Source organism: Amblyomma americanum, chromosome 2 (assembly GCF_052857255.1).
Source record: "Amblyomma americanum isolate KBUSLIRL-KWMA chromosome 2, ASM5285725v1, whole genome shotgun sequence".
Lineage (NCBI taxonomy): Eukaryota > Metazoa > Arthropoda > Arachnida > Ixodida > Ixodidae > Amblyomma > Amblyomma americanum.
The window spans coordinates 8,448,634-8,463,400 of record NC_135498.1 but is presented as its reverse complement, the minus strand read 5'-3'; positions in this window follow the sequence as shown (position 1 = coordinate 8,463,400).

The following is a 14,767-nucleotide window of genomic DNA, read 5'->3' as shown; positions in this document are numbered from 1 at the left end:
TACAACCTTTGTCCATAAAGTTCCAAGACTGAGTCCATTAAAAAAATGTTTTTAACATTAAAATCATCTGTGCAGCGCCCCTTCTAGATAGTCTACTTTGCAGTCTATACACAGCTTCCAACTCTTCTTGAGGTCGTGGAAACAGTTGGAAAACGCTTCTTCTGGCAGGGCTGTTAGCTCCTTTGCCGTAGCGTCTTGAATGGCCTCCACGCTCTCCTTCCAGCGACCTTTTAGGGCTCTCTTCACACGAGCAAACAGGAAAAAATCGCATGGGGAGAGGTCAGGCGAGTATGGCGGATAGGGGAAGCAGTAATGCTGTGCAGCCTTGCGTTACCGTGGAGAAGGCTCCATTGTCCAGATGCCCATAAGTCAGGGCGACGGCGTAGCATTGCATCACGCATGTGTTGGAGCACGCGGATATAAAACTCCTGATTCACCGTCTGCCCTTGAGGGACGAACTCGTGGTGTATAAAACCTCTGGCATCGAAAAAAAACTATCAACATCATCTTTGTTTGGCCTTTTGTCCCGCACCTTTCTCGACGCCAGAGAGCTTGTGGACCGCCATTCGGCGCTCTGCCTCTTTGTTTGAGGATCGTATTGAAAACACCATGTTTCGTCTTCAGCAATGATGCTGTGGAATAATGCAGCATCCTTCTCATACTCGCATCTGCTCTGAAGCCTATGGACACATCGCTCCTCTCTGAGGATTTGATCCTCGGCGCTTGGCCAGATAGCTTTAGAACTGTAAAGGCAACGCGAGCGCTCTCTCGCTTTTTGAGCGACACGGACCTTGTCTCGCGTTTGTGATGTCAGAAAGTGTGCCTTGTTTTTTTTATAGTAGTTTTTCATCTGCCTCCTCCCATCATCATCGTCCCCCATCATGACCTTCTTTTATCTCCTCTTCCCGTCCCCCAGAGCAGAGTAGCAGGCCAGATATTTATTTTTCAGGCCAACCTCTCTGCCTTTCCTATCAATAAACCCTCTCTTTCTCTCTCTCGGCCTCGGAGAGCAAATCGGCGCTCACTGATGCCCGCGTGTCCTTCTGGTCTTGTGCGAGGGAGTACGGCACAATTCTGGCATTCAGCTTTTGTTTCCCCAAGTTCTCACGCAAAATTTGGTGGCATATTGTCTTATTAATGTAGAGAGCATCTGATAGCATGTGGACTGTAATGGTGTGGTCTTGCTGTGCGATTTTACGATTTCCCTTATCCGAGCCACGTTGATTTCATTCCGTGAGGCTGAAGGGCGCCCCTGCCTTGTGTCGTCTTCCACCGACGTTCTCCCCGAAATGAACCTCTTGTGCATCTCGAAAACTCGCGCCCGCGATAATATCTCGTTGCCGTAAGCATCACGAAGGAGCTCATACATCTGTGTGGCTGTCTTGCCAAGCTTCACGCAGAGTTTTATGTTTACACGCTGTTAGAGGTGGACGTCCATCTCTCCACATTCACTCACAGTAGAATGCACAGACTAGTGACAACGTATATTAATGCATGTAGTGCCATCTAGCGGCTGCCGCAGCGATTAACATAATTAGCTCAGGTTAGCCCGGAAAAATGGCGCCACACTATGCACCGACATTTTTTTTTTTTGTGTGTGTGAAATCATTTCTAGAGGAGAAAATAAATCAGTCTTGAAACTTTACGAAGAAAGGTTGTAGTTTTCGAATACTACTTCTACACGTCACAAATTAGCAGTTTGTAAGATAATGACGGCTAAGTTGCGTGTTGTTATCGCTAGCACATGAGCCATTTATCTGTAGAGCTGCAAGTTTTCTTCTCTTATGCTTAACGCGACAAGCAGCCTCATGTCCGTCTGCACGCGCAGGGGCTTCCATAGGTAGCTACCTTCTGGAGGGCAGCTCACTTTCCCACTGCAAACAGACGTCACCATTTTGTCATTGTGACACTGTTACTGTCTACGCAGTAGAAAAGTAAAAGCAATGACAATAGGCCAGCTCGAAAGATTATCTCTTCAATCTCGTAACACGGTCTGCATACTCTTGTTAAAGCGTCTGGAAATAGAGCGCGAGAGGTGAGCCGCACATCTTCACATAGAATGGAGATACCTAGCGTCACGGAGGGAGCAGTGAATGGGTTCGGGGTGTAAAATTTGACACTTGACCTACGATAGGAACAGTATATAAAACACGAAAAAGAACGCAACAAAAAAATCGCAATTTGGTGGCGCTGTGAATTTTTAATATCGAACAAATCTTCTATATCAGGCGAAATCCCAAGAGCTTTTCTTTCCCCTGACCTCTGCTTCGCGTAAAACGAGCGAGCTTGATCTGGGGCTCCGGTGCATCTCATAATAAACAGTGGGAGAAGGTCATTCAAACAAAAAACTAAAGTTAAAGCGATATGGGTCACCACGTTGCTGCGCTCTCACGGTGATTGCCCGCGATTTAAGAGGAACGAGAAGGAAAAAAGGAAGTGGGGATAAAATGCAACACAGCCAATGAGGTGATATCAACGTTCCTAGAAGAGCCAAACAGAGAGGGGGCCAAGGTGGCGAACCAGGGAAGATTGCCTCCAGTATATGCGCGTCTATTAGGGCAAAAGGAGAGGCGATCCTCGGGCCACGCGACATTCAGATGTAGACTCTGACCGTGCCCAACTCAAAAAAAAAAGAGAAAAGAAAAGAAGATAGCATTCGGACAGTGCGGCACCAGCAAACAAGAGCCTGGAGACTTCCGCGCCGGAAAAGAAAGGCAACGACGCCAAGAAAGACAGAGAAGAACGGGGATGGGCCTCGCGGTGAAATGAAAGAGAAGCGAGATGAATAGGTAGATAGAGGTGCACGATAGCGTTCCGACACGGTGTGTCTAGCCGGGCCGGGGCCATCGATAGGAGCCCGGAGCAGGTACCAGCGCCCAGCGGAGAAAATAAAATGCTCCACGGGACGGCGTCGTTTGTCAAGCGGTTATGATCACCGCTGGCAGCAGCAGCAACGATGGCGGACCCCGTTGTCTACGCCCGGAACAGCGCGCGCCGAGATCTCTTGCGCCCCCCCCCCCCTCCCCTCCCGTCTTTGTCCCCTATCGTTTTCCCTTCGCTCTTTTCTTTTTCCTCCTCTCATCGGCACATGTCGCACTGCTTCGCTTTTATCTTTCGCCTTGCGCTTTCCGTATATATCCAAGGACTCCGGGTGCAGTGCATGTTCCCGTGAACCTCTCCCTCCCCCTTGCACCGATACATGCGACGAACGCCTTCAGCCAAGAAACGCTGACATTTTCTTCCTAGTGCTGCGCGAGGCCTAACCTGCCACGCTCTTTCCCTCCTTCTCGGCCACCGCATTCTCCTCGTTGGGCTGTTCTTGCGAAGACGCTTTCTTGACGACTATTTTGTATCGTGTAAGGAGGAGAGGGGACATATGGCCGAGAAATGACGAGGGAGCGGCAGGGATTGGAGAAGAAGGCGATGGTGAGGGCGGCAGGCAAGGCACGCTCTAAGGTAGGTAGATAAAAAGACAATGACGTCGCTGGTGATGCGAGATTGCGGACGACGAGCAGAAACCGGGCTATTTTTCGTGGGCCGTCGTCTTCTCCTTCCCGCGTGCACGGTAGGCTGACGGCGGTCGGGGACCGTATAGATGGCGCTCAGGCACGGAAGCAATGACGTCGCACACGCTCCACCAGTCCGCGGACGAAACTTTCAGCGGTCCGTGTACGCCGGAGGGTCGCGCTCGAGTCTTCGTGTACGAGCCGCCTCGAATTGAGTAGGACGTCAGGAAACGAAGGAAGGTTCGATGAAGTTCAGAGGCAGCGGATGCAGTTCCGCTTCTTTCGAAAGAAAGAACGAAGGAAAGACGATCAAGTGAAATGGGCCACCGCACGGTGCGTATGTGCGTGCTCTGAGAAAGCTATGAGAGAACACCGCGCTGACACAAGACGCGAGAAGGACCGCATAACGTGCCGCCCTGCGGCCTGCGTCAGCGTACTGATTCCACATTATGTTAGCACACCGATCTAACAAGTCCAACTGAGCAAGGAGGACCATGATTGTTTGAAAACTGGTAGAAAATAAAAGCAGGAGGACACAATAACGAAACCAAACATTCGAAAAAGGGAACTGAACCATTTCATTTCTAAAATCTCCCAGACTTGTCGCCTTTGACTTGAAAATCTTCGAGCGATAGTTCATTTGTGGAATTCCAAGGGCTGAAAAATGACTGGTGCATCTTGCTATAGAAATAATGCGTTCCAGTAGAAAATATAGAATAAAATGAATGGCGATTAGACAGCTGGTAATGCAGAAAATCAGCGCTGGCTGGCATGGGATAAATGTAACGTGACGAAAGATGCGGCCCGTGCAGAACACCCGTGAAGCGTGACGCGACCGCGCTGCTGTCTCCGTTTTGCGCTGTGCACGCAAACCAGAGAGAGAAGAAAATGAAGGAACCTGGGAATGTTGCCGTTGCATACCCGTTCCGCAAAATAAGTCTTTGCGTGGTGCTAGCAATCGTTGCCTGCTCGCTAGTTCGGCTCTGCGCTGCATTGGCCTGCTATATGCCTGAGAATGGCTGCAAGAGAGCGAAACATAGAAAGAAATGTTTACAGCGACGCGAACGGCCACCATTACCCAGAAGTAGAAACAAGTTATGAATATGTTCATGGAAATAGTCTGATTTTCCAATGTGTAGCACAGTTTTGCTTTTAAAGCTTGTGCTGTGCTCGCACCGAAATGTTAATACTGGCCAAGAAAACCAATGGGGTGTGTTCTTGGCAATGAATAACAGAAAACCACAAGCGTACAAACAGTAGTAGCATGCATATGCAAAAAAATTACTTGCATAAACAATTTCTCGTTAAAAAAAATGCGCTTGTCCTGAACGTATGGGCATTAACAACACACAAAACTGGACAACAAATAAGTAGAGAAACATTCACGCAATTTTAACGCGACAGAGTTAAAGGTCGCGTTCAGAAGACAACCCAGCGCCGTCGTCGGCAGCGGCTGTGTCATGAGTGAAAAATCCCAGCAAAATTCCCAGACGCGACCTTGTGCCGTTATCCCAATCTGCCCACTCTGGCAGGTGGCAACCTTCCCACCGTATTATGAGCCAACTGCACGCCGTGGCAAATTGCAGTTACGCATCGCTTAACCGCCGCAACACTGCGCTGGTAGTGGTATGAGTACTCCCAGGGATCTATGAATGCAAAGTACAGATTGACCAATTCCACATATACAGGCAGTCTTAATGCTATCGCACTGTACCCTTAAGGCCCAGCTTGAGTGCCCCTTCCAGTCTTTCTTTTTTGTATTTTTGTGGCAGTTTCGGGAATGAGCTAGTTAGACGCCCGTCACTGTACAGATTAGAGTCTATGCTACAGTCGCCATATGGCATTTTGAAGGCAACTTCCAGCTTTCCACTCATTTTCCTGTTCTTCGTATTGTTTTCCTAGTTATTTACATCATGTAACAATGTTTCCGCACCGACAGACCTCTCCAAGGCTACACGATAAGGCACGTGCGCCCCCGGCATAATGTGATACGCACTCGTACAGTACACGCTCTCAGCCTTGCTAGGTTCCCTTCGTCCGTCACTGCCATCTCGCCACGCAAACAGGGCAAATATAGCAAGAAGCCCCACCGAAGGAAACTCCGCGAGGCATACGCCCAAAGGCTGCTCGCCGCAGTTCACGATCGCGCACGACGCATTCTTTTCAGCCTCGCTCTGCAGTACCACATTCGTCGCGCGGGCGCGCAGTGCGTTCATGCAATCTCCCTTGCTCGTCGCGTGTGCGTCATATAAGGAAGACCGGGGCAGCGGTAGCTAGCATCGCGCAACGGATTGCACCGCGAGGGGGCGGGTACGAAGCTACACCGGAGGAGCGTTCGATCGCACGGCGCTGTTCGTTCCGCCTCGCGAGACTGCTCGCGATCGAGCCGCAGCAGCTTCTCGAGATGCAATGTTCCCCCTCTCCCCGGGCGGACACAAAACTGGCTCGGAAGCGGTCGTGAGATGTTTCCAACATACTGCACTTCCTCGCTTTGAGACTCGGCGGAAAAGCGGATTCCCCGCTACTGAAACGATGCCTTGGCACGTGAAGCGGCGCGCGCGGGATGTCTTGTTCGATGAAAGCTGAGACACGTGCAGCTCATGTCCCTTTGCCAGAAGCAGCGGAAAGTGGAGTCAGCCTTCTGTGCTACCTGCGCCGTGGTTATGTTTCAACGCCTTGATTTGGCGTCGGCTAACGTGCTATATGGTTTATTCGTTACCAGTTCTTCCTTATTAGCTTGTCGGTATAGATGCGTGACTGGAATAGATTACGTCAGAGGACCTTGCCTGAATATTTTGCTTTACCAGTTATGTTTTTCTATCTATAAGTGCGGGCTCAGATCCTAGAGCAGCACTCTTTGGCTAGTGCGTGTTCGCGTTTATTTAACTCGAACTTTTTACATATACGCAGTTTTCTGAACTTGTGACTAGCGTCTTTGGTAAATGCAGTTATTTTATACATATCTTTCATGCAAATAATGAAACCCATTTTTTTTCATGCGGTGCAAAAATAAAAACAAAGAACGGTGGATCCAGAGTTCTTGATCTACCATTCCTAACTTATTGGCCAGAGATGATAATGCACACGACGTTGTGAAGCGACCGTCATTACTGAAACGACCATTACCGGTAACGTACCGCTTAAAGCAGCGGCGATAGATGATTCCAGCGATGGACACGAATCTGCTAGAATGCTCTGCAGAGTTTATGCAGGGTGAACGTCAAGGAAGCGTAACGTTCACCGATATCCCGCTAGGAGTTCGCAGTTAGGATGATCAGTTTCGAGGAGGCCGCCGAGCGCTTGCTGCACAGGGCACACGGCGGCAAGTGCGCAATTCAACACGAGTCGCTCGCGAGTCACGGTGAACTAGAATCTACAGGGTGTGACAGCGGCAGAGCAAGGCTGCAACCGCAGATGCATTCAGAGCTGACGGCAGCGTTTATATACTGCGACTCCTAGTTTTCACCCTTGAGTTTTTTTGTTTTTAGGTGTAGATGCACGTGGGCGAATTTTTTTTTTTTTTCCCAGAAGAGGCATAGTCGGGCTTTATTGCACGAGGCGGATTTAAGTTCGACAGCAGAAAGGAACATCAGCCCCTCGAAGCATTCGCTCATTGCAACCTCTGAAAAACCTGAGGGGCGCCCATCGACACTGGAAATCGATCCCAGCTCCTCCAGCATACGAGGGGGATGATCTCAGCACTAGTTACGCCACCGCTCAAGTTGAAGCGGCATTGGGATAAAACTAAAGTTGGGCTGCATGGACAGATTACTGCGTGCTAATGGCAAAGAAGTTACGTTAACAGAAAACAAACCTTTCATAAGGTAACGAAGGTAAAAAAATTAAATGCAGGGGTCGCCACATAGCGAAGTTTTCGCACGCAAAGTGTGATACTCCAAAACATTTAAGCCGAGGATCTCAGAGCCAGGCTGAGCCGTCATTAACTTTTAAGCAATAATCCCGGAGCTCCTCTAAGCCTTGTCACCATGAGTTTCAATTTAGTGGTTCGAAATTTTTAAAATTTGGTTTTCTCAGCAATAAGTTAGTCTTTTGCTACCAAAAAAAAAGGTAAACAGAGCCAGAAAGAGTGAAAAGAATCAATTTCTACCCAGTACAAAAGTTGTCCTCAGTGCTCCTCTGACAAAAGATCACCGCATGTTACATTAAATCAATTTTTAACGGCTTAAAAAATGATCATCGCGCGCGCTGAGGTCCTATAATGGTCGAGAACCCGGTTGCGAGGCGCCTATAGGTACCAGATGGCGCAGAAGCATGTCCAAGCATGTATGAGGCTTATGCTCAACTACAAGGCCCCACATGGCTGAGGGGAGGGGGGGGGGGCGCCAGACAAGCCACGTTGTAAGGAGCGCCGTTGGCCCACATTCCAGTTGGAGCGTTATATGTTTCTGAGCACCTTGCCGGAGGACATCTGCAGCGGCTTTTGCTGATGAGTTCATGCCTGTGGCCTTTCGGGTCCTTCCATAAACCAGGTGGCGAGTCCTCGACTACTGGACCACCTGTCGTATGGTGGTAGGAAACCTGCTACTATAGACCCCGTTACATGAACAATAATTACGTAACATGGGCATGGCTGTTGAAAGGTGCGGTTGTATACATAGACGACGGCATTATGGACGTATACGAGACTTGGGCGTGCTCTCATTCCCTCCTGCTTTTTGCTAGGCCCCTTCTGTGGGGCCAAAAATCCCTTAGAAATGAAACAACCGGTCCGCCTGTGCGATCGCTGCAAGTACAACGGCTCCAGCAAAGGCCCTGGCTGGGGCGGTGGCTGCGGCTTGCTCGCAGCTTGCTCGCAGCTTACGCGACTGCGAGGCAGAAACGAGCCACCCTTTATACTTTTTCTTGGCAGGTTCACGGGGTGCAGAGAGAGCCGGCCGAGTCGATTAGGGCTCGATAGACGTTGTGTCAATAAACAATCGCAACTCGGTGCCGCCTTATCGGGGGTACACAATCGCGCCTCGCCGGCGTGCCGGAGGTCATTAAGTGCCGTCGCCAGAGCGAACACGGCGGCGCTGCTGGAGGCTTTCCTGCACTGCCTGGACGCAGGGACATCCGGGGAAAAGAAAAAAAAAAGGAAGGCGGAGGGGGAAATGGAAGAGAGCACGGCTGACCGCAGGTCCGAGACGAGGACAGGCAAGGGGTGCTCGCTGATGCCACACCGGGCGCTCCTTGTTTTGTTTGGGCTCCCTGGACGCAACACCGGCGCTGCTCTCGCCTCATTCGACGCGGGTTTCCGGGTGCCGTGGAGACGAGTCACAAAGAAAAAGCGCGGCGGCAGGTGACGCCTTCTCTCTTGTTTTTTTTTCTTGTTTTTTCGTTTCTTCGCCTATTCTAGTGTGTCCTCTAAATAGCTCTTCTTGTTGAGCCACGCAGAGAGAAAAAGAAGAGTATCCAGTACCTGGAATCATTAGGCTAAATCTTCTCTTTCTTCCTTAATTTCTGAAAGGCGACGCTAGATTATTGAACATCGTAAGACTGCGGGCGAGCTGACAGCTCCTGAGCCCAGCCCTGAATGTACCCTTTTGCAATATCGAGACCACAATTTAGGGTTTCTACCTGAGAATAGAAGCGAGTATTTTTTCTCGGGATCTGGCTTCCAATGTAAACAAGCTTGAGTTCTCGCTACATTTCAGTCGCAATTTGTTTCAGTAATTCTTTACACAAACTTTACTGCGGCAGCAAGTCTCGATCTTCTTGATAACGCCAAAAAGGTTCAATTTCAAGCTCCTTGCGAGGACCACCAAGGATTAGCGGCACGAAAGCTGAGCAGCGCTCCTGACTTTGCACAATCTAATACTTTCAAATGCGTTTTGTTTGTAAATTCGGCAATACCGAGAGAGGACCGATAAGAGGTGGGAAGCTTGCCTCTTTGCGCCTCGGTTAAATTACCGCTGAACCTTGTGCTTTGCTGATAAGAGGAGATTGGAGAACAAATGATACTACCACTGTTCTGGGGAAAGCCTGTATAAAAGTTTTATCGCTGCTTTTACGTCATTTGAAAATTTTATTTCAGTATTGGGGGCAGCAAATTACAAACCACAAAAATATATACTAGGCAACATAGCTAAGCATCGCAATGATGTAGCGCCAGCATCGCTGCCTGGCCACACAGCGATAAGTGGAATTATAAGACCTAGGTTTAAAATAAATTGCTTCCGACGAGTAATGAAAACCGGCTTTCTTTTATCTAAACTCCAGGAGAAAGAGGACTGTAAAGCTTTCCGAATCACTTTGTGAAATTTTTAGAGTATTAAGAGAACATGATATCATTTGATTACAACATGAGATAAGTACGCACCCTATTTTTCGTTTTTTTTTTTCTCTCAGGTAAATAAAGCCGGCACAGCTGCCCTAATGAGAGACTTGGGAAGGGACGGAAAATTCAGCTAATACATCTATTAGGTACTTATTATTAGGTCTTGAAAAAAAAATTAAAGAGGGTCTTATGATTCTACAATAAAGGGACATTTCAACAACATAGTAAGTTTTTAAAACTTTGTCAAATGGCCACGAAACGTTGGGCCTATTTGTGAGGGAATTTTTAAGCTCGCTGCTTGATAGGAGCCCTTGCAGTTGCCTTAAGTTAAGTTGCATTGCTTGACTATATATAGCCCAGTCGATAGGCCACGTAAACTTAGCAGAGGTCAACAGTATTTGAAGGAAAGCAACAACAAAAAAACAGCACAGAATATTTACTACATTCGAATCAGTGCGAAAGTACGGTTTTCTGCTACGTAGACGACGACGATGACCGGGAAGTGCTCGCACTGGGCCAGCTGCGAACACACAACGGAACAGACAACGGACGATTTTGTTCAGGGTTGGTACCCGTTTGATTAGTGCTCACGCACCAATATAACAGTCTTCCGGGTGCTGGCTGCGAGTGATCACCAAGGGCGCCACTGGGATCTAATCTCTGTACTGGGGACATGAGTCATCTGCCACTTTACCATCACTGAGTTTTGTAGGAACACTCTTACAAAATATTTTGTACGTGCGACACGCGCTGCAATCACTCTGTGAAGCCGAAAACAGCCTCTGCCTTATTTACTTGTCCATACAGTTATCTACGTGTCCGACAGGAGCTCGTAACCTTGGTTTTCGTTATCCTTCTTTCCTTCTCTATCGCTCTTCCTTTCTGCGTGGGCGTGTAGAGAAGAATAAAATCCTCTGCCCGTACTGCATATGTCCAACAAAATCGGCCAACACCTGAACAGATGAGAAGAAAGTAGGAGAAGGAAATTAAAAACGAATTCAGAAAAGGAATGATACGACGGCTCCACAAAGGTTATTTTTTTTCCTCATTTGGGTCAGGCCGGAGAGGTCGTCTTCGAGATGCGGCTAAGACACGCATGCACAACCTAAGACGCGGTTAGGTCTTACGCACGTATGCTAGGGTCCTTGCCGTCGCATAACTTCAAAAACATGTATTCCACTGACACTAATCCCGATGCAGGTTTTGGAAAACACCCGTTAGTCTTAAAGTACTACGGCTGGGCGGGCGATAACTTACCTTCCATGAGATATGCCTCCACTGCTCCTGAGGCAAAAAAACTTGTAACACTTCCCTAGTCTATTAGTGACACGCCGGTAGGCTGATGCACGCAATAAAAAGAGGATTACTTCAAAGCAGCGAAGGCAGTGACGACGGAAAGAGGTACACGCCGGATGGTCGACCATTGACTAAAAGTAGACGAGCTCGACATAGAAGACTCCTGGGGATACAACCAAAAAAAGAACATTTCTGAAGGTGCCCCAAAACCGCAGAGTAGAATAAATTTTTCTCCTCCTCCTCCTCCTTCCCGGATGGTTGCCACTCAGACCGCTGTGTGTAACTGTATCCATGCGCCTGTTCTGCGTCGAAGCTGGGGCGCAATCTTAACTAGCTCTATGCCCTAACTCCCCCCGTATAAAAAAAATAGCTGTAATGCGTTAAGAGGCCGGTTATTAGTGCGAATGCTACTCCGTAAAAAAAAAAAAAAACTCGTAACATTAAGGTAAGCAGTTTTCCCATAGCCTGCAGAAGCGTGTTTAACTAGCTAACACACGTACGCGCACAAACACGTACACGCACTTACGCAAACACACAAGCATACGTAAGCACGGTCAGACGCCCTAAAAGAAGCTGCACAATAGACAGAATTCAAACGCACATGGCAAGAAGAAAACAAAGACGAAATCTCGTGCCGAATCCTCATCGAAGGAAGCACGTCCACCCTTCCTGGCTGCTCCGTCCGACTAATGAGAACGCCGCAGGAGTGGAACCGCCGCGTGAAATAAGATACAAGGCGGGCACATGAACACCCATGCAGTCTATACGTGAGCACGGGCTGAATACTTATGTGCGAGACCGTGGAGGAATGAGCAGAAAGAGGGGAGGGGGGAGGGGGCAGAAGTCTCGCACCGACAAAAGAAGAGAAGTTGGCGCGCATAAAAACAGCGAGAAGCCGATCTCCAATTTGCATCCATCTCACTCTTTGTACGGCACGCCGCTCTTTTCTGCGGGGTTTTCACTTTTTATTCACTCTATATCTCGAATACACTTTGCTTTTGCCGTATGTAGGGCGGTGTGAGTGCTTTCAACTTAATTAGGAAGAGAAACCTTAATCTGAATAATTTTTTTTTTCTCAGGGGCCTGGCCAGCAGGATACGCCCCGCCGTTCATGTGATTCATGGTGTCGTCGAAAAAAAAAAGAATGTGGCTCAGTGGGAGAGAGTGAAGAGGCGGGTGCCTTTTCCTCCAATATCCTGGTATTGCCTGCCCGTTAGGCGACTGATAACAAGCCGCACTTTTGCCTTCGACGGCTGGCTTATCACCAGTCAGCTCTCAGTGCTGTGCTCGGCCTAGCCTAATGCAAAAGTTTAAGGAAACGAGAGTGGACGTGGAATGTTCTATGAAAAAGGGTGATGCGCAGCGCGGGGAGAAAATGTTGCTGAACCCGTAATCTCACGATTATATGATTGTTGCTTTCGGGCGTTAAACAAAGCTACAAAAGCTTATGTGCTTCACTTTCAACACCTAATCTGCACTGTTGAAGAGAGAACTTCAGTGTGTCTTATTAAGCACTTCTAATGTATTTGTGAATGATTAAATACGCAATGATTAGTTGCTGCACAACATATTTTAACTCAAAAAGCGGATAAATAAATAGTCAGAGTGTCATGTTATTTTTATTATTTCGTCTTTCACATAGCCCTTAACATGGCGCTTCACAACTAACATATACGGAGTTTCGTATATAGGAAGCAACTCGTGCACCACTCTAAGCCATTCCGGAAAAGAGCTAGTAATGAGGTCACAATGATGTGGCACCTTCCTCGCAGCTATGGGCTCTTTCTTGAGTATACAGTGAGGGGATAGGGATACCGCGGTCCGCAATTTAATTAAGTAGAGCTGGGAAAGGCATAAAAAAAGTCCATCTATTCTTGTTGCCACACTTGCAATTTTGGGGTTTGGTGCACATTGCACTTGCCGTGTATTAAACAGTGCGTTATGTCAACAGGCATAAAAGCGAATGGTTTCCGTGTTTCTTTGCCGCATTCTCTGCGTACTGACCAGGAAGATGTAAACAGATGTGCTATGCATTGAAATTGAAAGAAAGAAAGAAAGAAATCGACAAAGAAAAAAAGAAAGAAAGAAAGAAAGAAAGAAAGAAAGAAAGGAAGAAAGAAAGAAAAAAAGAAAGAAAGAAAGAAAGAAAGAAAGAAAGTAAGAAAGAAAGAAAGCGGTGCTAAGCAGGCATCCATTTTACTTAAAAAGAACGGAACCGTTCTGTTTAAGAAAGGAAAAGAAAATATAGAGGCTCCAACCGATCTTGACCTTCAAATGATGACCTCTTGCATGGTGTCTATGCCTCCTTCAGGAAAGCAAGCTTTCCTGCCTGCGTCGTGTGCCCGCGGGAAAACACCACGGGATTTGAATACTCAAGTGCCCAGCAGGAGCAAGTGGATCAAATCGTGATGACTGTTTGTGTGTAGATTCTTCTCCGAACGAAAATAAAGGAATCAACGGAGTGTTACAGCGCATCGTTTGTACGACAATAGCCGAAAAGCTGGAAGATTACTGCGTGTCTTGTACATTCGCTGCTGGTAAAGCAAACCAAAATAGAGGACGAACTTGGCGTGGCTGGCGAAGGACACTGCCGTCACCAATATCATATACAAGCAAGAAAATAACTAAGCCGGTTCCAGTGTGTCCTAAACTGTTGGCAGAGTAAAAAAAATATAAATATGCCAATTCCGTCATCTAGAAAGTTCAGCATGTAAACTGTTGGAGTTGGCCTATGTTGCTTCAATTCAGGAGCATTGGTGTCAATATACGGCACTTGTTTAAATTTCTTCGCTCGTGCAGGTGGCTCCTGGCTGAAATTCCCATTAGCATTCACGACCCTCCGCACTGCATAAGCGCTTCTGTATGCTTGAAGTGAAGGAAGTAGTCCACCACTGCTGATGTAGCCTATGCAATGCACTGGTGGCAATGCAGATACTAAAAAAAATGCCCCCCGCAGCTACCCTTAGTGCCAGTAGATCACCATGGCTCTGCTGGTCAACCTACAGCAGGAGCTCCGTGGGTATTTCCCTTTGCTGTTGAGTACGAATTAAGGGCCACGAATCCGGGCCGCTTTTAAACAAGGAGATTCCTTTGGTGCGTATTTTTTGCACGCGGCAAGTGCACCTTTGAATTTTAAAAATGCTTAAGATTTAGCTGTGCATTCCGTAGAAAAGTAACCCGCCAAAAGCACATAGCAGACTATCAGAAACCGTGCGTACCGCGGTGACCACAGAAGCGTTTGAGAGAACGTGTTAACCCCCGCAACTTCTGCGCAGTATCAGCGAAATCGATCTTTGTGTAAGCGAACCGCAGAGGAAACGGTTACAGAACTACAGTGAACGAAAAAATTCTTGATGCGTAAGTAATGCTGTCAAGCTAATGATTTAAAGCTATACCAAATAGACTAGCAGTCTCGCTTAAAGCTAGAGGTTTTTGGTTTCAGTTGTGCATAGTTATGCACGCAATATCCAAAACTTAAAAAAAAATGATTGCGGATTTGAAGCAAAATATTACGTGCGAAAAATGTTGCCCATGAAAACCAACTAAAAAAAATATCGCAATGTGTAGACTCTGCCGAACTGTCGTTTAACTCCATCATAAGCTCTTGTGTTCACTCTAACAATGGTTAACCCTGTATATAAGTAGCGCTCAGTGTGACCATCGTTTATCGCGTTGTGCGTGGCGTCAT